General features: G+C 39.4%; 1 pseudogene; it reads right to left on the reverse strand.

Annotated features, from left to right (window-relative positions):
- Positions 1-578: 578 nt before the first annotated feature.
- LOC144294358 (large ribosomal subunit protein eL31 pseudogene) lies at positions 579-1,026 on the reverse strand (annotated as a pseudogene).
- Positions 1,027-2,087: the final 1,061 nt, after the last annotated feature.

Below are 2,087 nucleotides of genomic sequence, written 5' to 3' on the forward strand. Positions count from 1 at the left end.
GATGTCATCAAGATTTTGTGATCTCTGGTTGACCAAGAAACTGGACCTGGGCAATTGGAAGCTCCTGCCTCTGTCCCCATCCTTGGAATGTATGTTCTACCCACCATTCCCATAGTGGGAGTCACTTTCAAAGATGCAGCCTTGAAAGCAAGGAATGTTGTTAGGATCATCTGGACTGAATCTGTGACTGAGCCCAGCTAAGGCCTCCTTGTAAATGCTTAGGATTCTGGTGGGTGGCCACATAAGACAAACCTTATTAAGTGTCCTTGCTTATTAAACCTGCCACCTCCTGACCAGGAATGGCCTGCTTCTTCCTTCAGTCTCTTTGCCTTCCATGCACAGGGGACAGTTTCATATTTCATGGAAGTTTGCAAACCAACAAATTCTGCCAGAGACAGTGATCCAAAAGACAGGAGCTGGAGGCTACCGGTCTCTTACCTGCTAGGCCCAGACATTGAAACAGTGTCCCTTCTGCCATGTTCTCCATGTGAAAACTGTCACGGCGTGCACCTATTTTCTTTTCTCTTTTTTTTTGTGGATTTTTATTTTATTTTTTTAAATACTCTTATGTATTTTTATTTTTATTTATTTATTTTTTTTTTTGCAGTTTTATACCTTTATTTGACAATCAGCGATTAGTTCTCATCCACATTAACAGTCTGTAGATTTTTGAAAGTGGTGACAGGTACGTAGGTAACCAGCGTGTAGAGCTTGTTTGGTGAATCTTCATCCTCGTTACGTTTTCTGGACAACCACACACGGATACGGTATGGAACATTCCTTATTCCTTTGGCCCAGACAGCTTTGTTGAGCCTGGTGTCAATGCGCACATCTGGAGTTCCCATCTCCTTCATGGCAAATTTCCGGATCTCTTTGAGTGCCCGAGGGGCACGCTTCTTGAAACCCACTCCATGGATACGTTTGTGAATGTTGATGGTGTATTCTCTGGTCACTACCTTGTTGATGGCAGAACGGCCCTTCTTCTCGCCACCCTTCTTTGCGGGAGCCATTCTGCCGGGCCCTAGTTGGAAAGGAAGCTCTTACGTATTTTTAATGCCCGAAGTTTGCATATCATTTAAAACAAGATACAAGATATGTGCTGGGGCACCTGGCTGGCTCAGTTGGGAAAGCATATGACTCAGGGTCATGAGTTTGAGCCCCACATGGGGTGTAGAGATTCCTTAAATGCATAAATAATAAAAAAAGATATGTGGTTTAAAAACATTCTAATACATAAATAGACCAATGGAGGGTTAAGTAATTTATCTCTAAAACATGCACATCGTTTTTATTCAGGTGTATATAAGAAAGGGGAATAAGCTTTAAGTCTTTTCCTTGGGACTAAAGACATTTGGAAATTATCATTCAGGGATGCCTAATATTTTCCTGTAACAAATGTGCTTCCAATAGGAATTACTGATGTAATTAAAAGGCATTAGTTTTGATAAAGAAGACCAAGAAACATCTGTGCTATGTGTCATCACCAAGAAAAGAGTTCTAGTGGGCCTAAACTATACGTGAAATAAATGAATGACGTAGCATGAATCAAAAAGGTTTAAGTGGAAAAACAGGTAGCCTGGGCCAGATTAGGTGACGTACATACATTCAAGGCACATGACTAGGAACATGGGTGGCTACGTTTTATAGACTACTCTCTTATTCCATTTGGAAAATAGTCAAATGTAATATAATTTCCATTTATTGATGAATAAATGCAATTAGATTTAGGGCAGCAAGTGTCCTTTCAGATACACACCAAAAGTACACAATGGCTAACTGATACCAGTGTAGCCAAAGTAGTATGATTACACTCCAATTTTCCCACACTGCAGGTTAAATGGATGTTAAACTGTCTGGTATTGTTTCTGCACATCATACTGTCTACTCTCAAGTTTCACAAAAGAATTATTCAAAACTAGTTAGACAAAAGAATGTATTAATCCTTAAAGGATAGTGAAACTATTATTTACCAGCAATCCAACCCAAACCCTAGAGTTGACTATTGACTATGGTGTATGAAGAGGAGGTAGTATGGGAATATATTTGTTTGTTTATTTATTCATTTATTTATTTTTAACAGTATTTTC

This window comes from Canis aureus, chromosome 22 (assembly GCF_053574225.1).
Source record: "Canis aureus isolate CA01 chromosome 22, VMU_Caureus_v.1.0, whole genome shotgun sequence".
Taxonomy (NCBI): domain Eukaryota; kingdom Metazoa; phylum Chordata; class Mammalia; order Carnivora; family Canidae; genus Canis; species Canis aureus.